Genomic DNA, 8884 nt, shown 5'->3' with positions numbered 1-8884 from the left:
GTGGGCTTTAATTCCCTCTAGGGAAGAGAAAGTTTCTTTGGAGCGCTAGGTTGAATTTCCAAACTTCAACCCTTGAATGTCAACTACTTATGTTCCAGACTACCTATTTAGCACTCCACAAGCCCGGTTACTTACAATAAAACAAGGAAATAAATGTTATTCAGGGATGAAACAATGCCCACGACACTTGGCTTTTAAAAAATATATTTCCTATATTTCCATGAGCACCCCATGACTCTTCCTATGACATACCATGACACAGGGGCCCTGTTCATTTTTAATTGAAGAAATTGTGGCTAGGACTGTCAAGTGGACTTCAAAAGGACGATTCACAATTGTATCCATCATCTAGAGTTCTCCACACAATGCACAGTCAACCTGTGGAACTCCTCACCAGAGGATGTTGTGAAGGCCAAGACTATAACTGGATTAAAAAAAGAACAAATAGTTCATGGAAGATAGGTCCATCAATGGCTATTAGCAGGGATGGGCAGGGATGTAAAACTGTGCTCTGAAGTGTTCCTAGCCTCTGTTTGCCAGATGCTGGGAATGGGCGACAGGGGATGGATCACATGATCATTATCTGTCCTGTTCTTTCCCTCTGGGGCACCTGGCATTGGTCACTATCAGAAGACAGGATACTGGGGTAGATGGACCATTAGTCTGACCCAGTATGGCCATTTTAATGTTCTAGAGTTAATTTATGTGGGTAGCATTACAAATTAAGCATTTATGTGGGAAGCATTACAAATTAAATACAAACTTGATTATTGGGGGTGGAGGAAAAAATATTACCCTTTGCAAGACCAAAACGTCCCCATCTAGCAAAGGGAAATTTTACTGGCCTAGACTAGGAAGGACTTGTGTGTAAAGGCTGCAGTGTAAATAAAAAAGAATATTCTCCTTTGGGACTATAATGTCACTCTTGTTGGTCCTTATATAGGCCGACACCCACTGAAGTTAATGGGCCTTAGCCTTTTTGAGAATGAGCCGAAGGGAGTTAGGTTGGAAAACCAGAGGGAGCTGGATTGCTAGCTGCCTGAGGCTCCTCTGGAAATCCCAGCCCAAACCCAGTATTGCAAATCCAAGCATTCCAATCTCCTGTGTTGGGCCTCCCAAAAATCAAGAGATTGGCTTAAAAATCATGAGATTTTAAATAATAATACATGTTGGGTTCTTTTTTTTTGCCTTCTGATTTCAGAACCTTCCAGATGTGCTCAGGACACATTTCCACACTTCACTCCACAACCATGAGGGCTAGAAACTTACTTTTTATTTTTAATGCAACTCAGATTCTCATGCAATCACTTACCTCTCGGAGGTGGGGCCTTAAGAAAAACTCCAAATATCACTAGACTGCCGATAAAATCATGACAGTTGGCAGTACTGCAAATCTTCAAGTCCTAAATGAGTTTATATTCATTTAGTGGGAGTATGACTGGGGTAAGAACAGAGTGAAAATCAATCTCAGGATTTGGCCTAATGTGTTTATCTGCAATATCTTCCTTTCGTTCTTAATGTCACTTTAGCATCAGATTGTTGGCTGGCTTGGAGGACACTGATTTTAGACCTGTCAAACTTTTCAAATATGGAACCCTCTAAGCACCAGCCCATTCGACCCTCTACAGAGACACAGGGATACATCAGATATACGGCTGGGAGACGTACTCCCACAGGAACTAAGGAGACACTGCAAACTTCACCACCTTTTGTTCCAAATACAAGGCACATTTCTTCAATCTTGCCTTCACGTAGGTAAACGAACCGCACAGTGTACATATAATTTTAAAACAAGCTCACCAAAATAAAGCATTATACTAATTTTTCCCCTGGGGAAAAGATGGGGGAAAAAACGAGTCCCATGTAACAAGTGTTAGTTAAGCCATTTAATGCTCTAGTGGAAGGTGCTCAAATACCACATCCTCACAACCACCATAGTAAGAACCAGAACAGAACAATGACTATGTAACATCACGTGTGCTGTGAAGTCAGTGCATATCAGCCTATCTTTTAAAGAGAAAACCAATCTTATGCCCTCATTTCATTTTATACTTCCAAGCAGATGGTCTCCAAAATAGGAGATGCCCCTGAATGGACAAGAAGCTCACAGGAAAACACCCTTGCCATTTAAGTGTCTTTTTGTCTGCGCTTGGATAGTTTGCAGATACATTGAACACCAGGTTCCCTGTGAGCTGACTCTGCAAGAAGCACATGCTATCTCACTACTCTGACCAGGTCAAATCCCACCCACTCAGCCACTTTCATTAATTTCCATTTATTCAATTTCCTCACCCACAAACCTGGCATAATCTCACCACCCCCTCAAAGCTCCACCCTCCCTTCCTTCCTCCCCAATCCTCTCTCCGACTACAGACCCCTCCCTCAGCATTGTAACTGCTCTCATAATTACTCTGCAATGTCAATTATTTTTAACTAAAGGCCATTATAATTCCCAGAGCTGTCCGAATGTCCTCAAAATAGAGAGAGGTACAGTCCCTAATTCTGATCTCAGATTAGCACATTATGATTTTTGACATAACAAGGAGTGATCTTTTACAAACATGCCTAATTATAGTTGGCATTGTATGGAAGCAGCATGTTTCATCAGACAGGTACTGGACTGGGAGTCAGGAGACATGGTTTCTATTACCAGCTCCAATACTGACTCACCAGGTGGCCTTAAGCAATTCACGCAACCATTCTGTGCCTCAGTTTCCCCACCTGTAGATTAAGATTAATCTAATCATACCTAAACACCATGTAATGTGCTTTGGAGGAAAGTGCTATAAGAGAATCTAGTATTATCATATTTAATGCAAAAAACTTCATTTCTGCAACATCCGGGTTAGGAATGTAACTAAACAAGAGTAAGGAAACAAAACAAAAGTTAAAGTTCTCACAGTAACCATTTATCCACACACACTACACCTCAATAATATTTTCAGTTACTACAAATTGTAGGCCAAAGCTTATCAGGCCAAATCCTGAGGCTCTTACTTCATTTTTATTCAGCCCTTCCCTCAGGTCCAACTCCCACTAAAGTTTGTCTGAGGATGGTCCGAGTTACACAGGTGTAAGGCCCTCAAGATTTAGTCCATGGAGCATATGCAGTGTGAGCAGATTAAAAGAACTTTTCCATTTACAATTCCCCTTCCATGGCTGTTAAACAAAACACTTTGATAGTCAGTGTGCTGGAGGTGTGCACGTTGTTTGATAACTTACAGAGAAGGAGAAATTTTATTACCTCTGTGAACTCTTCACCACCGCTGCAAAGTCTGAGTAGATGCTTAAAATCACAGGGAGGACAGGAGTGGGCAGGATGCCAAGCACACAATGCCATGCCTCAGTCAAATCAGCCTTGCTCCACACTGCAGGATATTCCACTTCAGAAGCTTGGGGGCGGGTGGGGGCTAGGGGGGAAATAGGGTGAACGTTAAAACCAACATCAGTGTCCGCCACAGATGATTGGCAGCTGAACACTTGAAAGTGTTAAATATTCAATCTGTGCAGCACACTTACACCTCCTACTGGATTAGGCCTTCATTTCAAAATGCTCTAGTCTTGGAAGGGAAAAGAGCTGAACTCTTTTACAAGGCATTAAGTTTCATTTGCAATTACTCTGGATTTTATTGCTCTATTGAATATAACAGGTTCTCCAACTTGGCCAGTAACATTGTATCCATTTCCCTTTTTAATGGAGCTGTTTTGTTATTCTTGCCTTATTAGTCTTTTCCCTTTTGCAGCCTCTAACTGGATTTTGCTGGTGTCCCAGCTTTTCATTAGGCTCCAGGTGGCTACCAAGGAATGTGATGTATTTGATTGCTGAAATGGTGTACCGGGAATGAAGTAAATCTTTGATCAGAAGCCCAAGACATTACTTCACTATCAGTGACAACAAGCCAGAGAAAGACTCCTGAGTGAGACCTCTGGCTGAAGCAGTACCTGACCAGTTCATCCTGGATGATGAAGAGGAGAGATATTCTTAGCTAACAGAACTACTTCCCTCTGCAACTAACAGTGACCTTGATTCTCACCAAATCCTATGGCAGAAGCCATAACAAAGAATTTTTTACCATTGTGAGCTGAGCCGGATACATGGAAAGGAGCAGAGCTGAGAAAACATCCACCCTGCAGTGGGCCTGATACAATTGCTAATGAATAAGATGGTGGATTGAACATCCCCCATTGTAATTTGTCACAGTTCAATTAGTTACTGGGTGTCTAAGTGTGCCCTGCGTCGCACAAAAGCAGAGAAAAATATGGCTCCGTCTCCAAGGATCGTAGAAGGGAGATTAGGATGTTGAGCCCCTTGCAGGATGTACTCAGTAACTCAGAGAACTGTGCCCTAAATAAGACAAACAATACAGTTTAGACACATAAGGCCAGATTTTTAAGTTCCCACTCCCTAGCATTGGAGCTGGATTGTCAAAAGCATTCAGCATGCAGCAGTTCCCATGGGATACTTATGATCAGCTTTTAACAAGAGTTCAGCACCCAAGGTGCTGAGCTCTTTTGAAAATCGAGGCCCAAACATGATTTTGGAAAATCTGGTGTCCATGCACTAAATACCAACAGGTGAAAGTTAAAATTTGAAGGGCATGCAGAATTCTCTCTCTCTCTCTCGGTCAAATAATGAATTTCTTTCTACGATGGGTCAGCACTGAAATGCTTTATGAGAGAAGTACATCTGAAGAAGGGATTGCACTATTGGACTAGAGAGAGAGGATGGTTGTTAGGTGGAAAAGGAGGGAGCTCGAAATGGATCTGGTTGGGAATATTCCTTCCCCAGAAAACGTCAACTGGTCAAAACCAAAACTGTTTGTAGGAAAGGATCATTTTCGATGAATGTCCTGATTTGAGAGGGAAAAAGTTGACAAAAAACTTTCATTTTTCAGTCTGAAATGGACTTTTTATTTTGAAATCTTAGTTAATTTTATCCTAGAAAAAGACTAAAAAAATTAAAACGTTGAAATCAAAATGAAATGTTTCAACTGACCTGACCAGATGTTTTCCCCCACCACATTATCAGTTCATGAAAATTTTCAAGATTTTGAGTCTTCATCCCAGTTCAGAACAGGAAAAATGTTCAAAAACCCAAAAATTCTCATGGAACAGGAAAACCATTCCCCATCCAACTCGTTTCAAGTACAGGGGATGGCAAGGGGGTAGGAGTTTTGAACGTGTATACCATCAATTATGACAGATAGAGCAGAACCACAGACTCACAGTGGCCTTACAGGCTGACCCAATCAAATACAGGCGTATACAGGCCTCCTGCTGATCTCCCTACAAAGCATGCCTCATGCAGATTACTTGACTCAGAATGGGATGAGGAGGAATGCATTATAGATAAGTCACAACACAGCTAAGATGTCTTTTCTTCTCTGCACTCTCCTTTTATTTCATTAAGTTTTTGTCAGGGGTTCCTATGCCTTCATGCTATGTCATAGGTAACCATGAAACAAAAAGCAGATTCAACCCCAGAGTCTCCTATTCGGGTAATCCACTGAGGTCCTAACACCCAAACTCCTTCATATAGCCCATTGTCTCTGTCATTTTTAGAATCCATCTTACCTCCAGTTATACCTCCAGGTATCTAAGGACACTTGAAGCAGCTGGGGCATCTGAACATGCCATCTGTCTCCAAGTCTGAATCTTTCAGATGCATTCTGGAGCACACAGAGCTGTCTTCTGAATCCCAAACAAATACATTAATTGCTTTCAATTTATCAGTCTCAAATCATTCTGTCTAATTACCATTCATCTAGGGTTTTTTTTTTTTTAATGGTTTATGGGTATTGTTGGTAATCTTTTAATTTCTCATTAAAAACAATATCTTGTACGCACCATGTGTGAAAAGCCCTAATCCGATAAATCAAGCAAGAGTAACACAGTTAAAAGGAAATCAGTGGAACAATATTTGGGTTTATATATTTCTGCCAGTCAATTTGTAATTAAAAGTTGCTACTCTAAAAAACACAGTTGTTGCTGTGAAAGCCATTATCAGTCGGCATTTTCATATGAATACTCCTTTAATTAATTAGCAAAAGTAAATACGTTATATATCAAAAACGCTTTCCCACTGAACCCATGTGTTCCAGAACAAAAGGCTTAATAAACCACACAAAAGAAGGACAAAAATTAGCTGATCCCATCCTCTCCCCGCTTTTTAGGTGTAGAGACTTTTAAAGTTCTCCAAGATTTCCCCACTCTTATTTTGAGAGAGAGAGTTTGTTTTTCTTTTGGGAGGGAGGGGTCTAGACAAACACAAAACACACACCATTCAAATTAAATGATTTGGAAATTAGTTTTGCTGGTTTTTAGAAAACAAGAGTGTTTATGATTATTAAAAAGCAAGTGTAGTTAGGATCACGTACAACACGGTCCCTCTGGAACAAGTTATTTACTGAAGATGGAGGGCTTGATTCACAAAGGGAAATGATGTGTCTGAAAAATTCTCAGGGGTTGAGGGTACTTTCCGGGGACTGGAGAAAATGCTCCTCTTACCGCAATAGACTTCAGAGGCAGGCAGGAGTAATGTCACCACAGGCAGAGAGCTACTTAAGAACTTAAAATGGATATACTGCATCTCCTCTCAGTGGATCCTGCAACAAGGCGCATCCTTCACGCTGCTAAAACATGAGGTTCACCTCAGCTCAGATTTCCCCTGCCCCTTGAACATGTGATCGTGGAAAGAGCTGCGAACAGTGTCCACTTGTGAGGCAGGATGGGGGGAGAGAAGCGAACAGCTTAAGGAAGGTCGGGCTCCACGTTCAATGCCCTGGGGACTGTGCTGAACAGCCAGAAGATGCCCTAACTTACACTGCTGGAAGGCACTGTAATACCACAGTGATGAGTGTAGGACAAGCATCTGAATAGACAGACCGTATTGAATGGGACTCCAGTCTGTTTGTCTGTCTGCTGAGTCATTCCTCCAATTTCCATATCCCAAACCTTTGTGTAGACTTATTAACAAGTGCCTTTCACCCAGCAATGAAATGCAGCCACCGCAGTGGGCTCAAACTCAGCATCTCTTCAACAGCAACAATTCAGGACAGGAAGTGAAGAATACCATATAGCTGGGATTAATTTTGTTGACAAAATGTAATTGCCTGAGCTAGAATTTGGCTTTTACTTGTCCTTTCCATGGCAATACTGACATTTCATCCCTAAGGTAAAGGTAAAGACCAACAGTGGAGGTTGGAATCAGTTTAGTTGGACCGAGTAATTGTTTGGCCATTAACAACAGGTGGAGCCATACAAACAATGATAATTAGACAGGAATCAAACCTTGCACATTCAACCAAAACCTTTCTACAGCTATCTCTTCCTGCCCTCCCCACACAAGTGTCTCTTCACACCACTCCATTTGTCTCTTCCACCTAATCCTGGCACCATGCCATTTTCCAGCCCAGCCCATATGCCCAGCAGATCTCCTCCAAAGATAAATGCCAAACTTCAAACATCTCCCCTCCTTGAACCTTTCTCTATTCTGGAATGCATGCAAAGCTCTCATAGCCACATCCCACTCTGTCTCTCTGCTGCCCTTTTTTTTTTTCTTCATACTCTCTCTTTTCCCTTGTGTTTTTAGACTATCTTCGCTTTGGAGAAGGGACCTCATTCTTTTGACTCCGACCCATCAATGTGAAGTACCATGCTCATCAACGGTGCTACATACATTATTGATCCCACCAGTTCAAGGTTGAGCTAACCATCCAAATATTTCACCTCCACTCATATAGCAATCCATCCATTGCGAATGCAGTTCCCTTGCTTTCTGGGAGTGAATTTCTTCAGGCTCCTTGCATTTCATCCAAGAGATTCCATGTGACCCATTTGTCACCTCACCAGGTGCAGACCCCCCGCACCCCCTCAAGCAATGACCTTGTCTGAGCTCACATACTAAATACATCTGGATCACTCACTATTTGAAGGGAGACCCACCTCCTGCAGGAAATTACATTTGTATTTCATTAAGTGGACTCTCTCTTCCAAGTCCCTGCATGGTTTGGGAGGCCACTATTCTACTACCTTTCAGACAAGGCAAGGAGTTCCAAATCACGTGTGACCATAAAAGATCCCATGGTGCTTTTCACCAGTTGAGATGTTAGCTCCTGTTATTCTAGTTTTACTTGGGGAGCTAGTTATATCCTGGTGACAAATCTCCTCCGGCAGTTTTAACTGGAGATTGTATTATTCCCCACTTCCTGAGGTAAAGTGTTGTATGGTGTTGCTGTGCATGGTTTAGCACCAGCTGTGTTCCTCCCCAGTGGTGGCTGCATTTCAGCAGTAGATGAAGGGATTTCTGTAAGCAAAGCTGTGAAGTACATTGGGCTGAAAGGCGCTGTATGATCTCATTATTAATAGCCCCGATGAGTGGCGTTTTAGCGGCAAAGGACTGTTTGCCTGATGCAGTCCTTCAGTGCAGACATTCCTTTTCCCTTCACATGACTGCACTGATTTTTATCATTGCTATATTTGGTTCAGCCGCCCATCTGGAAAGTTCTCGCCTCCCCCGCCCTCCATAAATAACTGAACCCAGTTCCAACCAAAGGCAGTTCATGGAGTCAGCTCCATTGGCCTTTGGCAGTTCTTCCAGGAATTGTTAGGGTTTTCACCAGTCAGGAAAAGGCTTTGATGCTTTGGAATCAGGATTTTATGAAGATCATGTTGTAGGGTTCAGCCAACTCCTGAAGTGTCAGACACGGGGCACCCTTTCATCTCATCTGTGGAGTGGGGGAAAGAGGATCCTCCCACTGACCAGAATGAAGGTTGGGGTGGGGGCAGCATCTCAGAGATGAAGGTTCATCCTGGAGGGGAGGGTTTCTTTTTGTCTTGGTACAGTCCACTCCCACATTCCCATCATACTGGCTGCTAGCGTCCT

Source organism: Lepidochelys kempii, chromosome 7 (assembly GCF_965140285.1).
Source record: "Lepidochelys kempii isolate rLepKem1 chromosome 7, rLepKem1.hap1, whole genome shotgun sequence".
Classification (NCBI taxonomy): Eukaryota; Metazoa; Chordata; order Testudines; family Cheloniidae; genus Lepidochelys; species Lepidochelys kempii.
This window is presented reverse-complemented; position numbering follows the sequence as displayed.